Below are 765 nucleotides of genomic sequence, written 5' to 3'. Positions count from 1 at the left end.
GAAATGGGTAAAGCAATAATAATTTTAATAGACAATAAGGGTTTTTCTTTAATTTCAAAATTTTAATAATATAATAAAATTTTAATAAATAAAAGGAAATGACAAGGCAAACAACTTGGAAAAAACCATCCCAAATAAGCTCATCAATCACCCTTTTTTCTTTCATAAAATAATTTATTTATCCATCTAACCCAAATTTTCCTTCTGGAATTAATAATCCCCCTGGGGTCTCAACCTTTTTTTATACTTAAATTGCTGGGCATAAACATGGATAAAACCTGTTATGGAATTCCCTTTTTCTCAAACACGAATTCTTTTCCTCCTTTGAAATAATTGGAGGTTTCGGCTCCCTTTGGGGGGGGGAAAAGGCAGGCTGTTTTTGGACTGGAATACCTTCCCTTCCCTTCCAATTCCTCGTCTGCCGGGCCTCGTCATTTACTTTCTCCCGACTGAATTCCTTCGGGTGGTTACCGATCCCCTTGGAAACGGGAGGATTTTTAGGTTCGTGTTTGGATTTAGCCTTCTCAAGGTTTAGTAATTTTGTGGAGGCGGAAAGCCTGGGTTTTCATACTTATTGCCTATCGGTGTAACCTCGATTCTTTTAAATAAATCTCATTTACTTTTTATTTTTGGATAAAATTTAACCCTTTAAAAGGTTTATTGAATGGGGTTTTAAAAGTCTGTTTTACTTAAGTTCATTCGGAAAAGGTTACCCTTTAAAACAATGTAGTTTAATAAGTTCCTATCCTTATTTTGGGGTTTTTT

The sequence above is a fragment of the Penaeus monodon genome, chromosome 22 (genome assembly GCF_015228065.2).
Source record: "Penaeus monodon isolate SGIC_2016 chromosome 22, NSTDA_Pmon_1, whole genome shotgun sequence".
Taxonomy (NCBI): domain Eukaryota; kingdom Metazoa; phylum Arthropoda; class Malacostraca; order Decapoda; family Penaeidae; genus Penaeus; species Penaeus monodon.
This window is presented reverse-complemented; position numbering follows the sequence as displayed.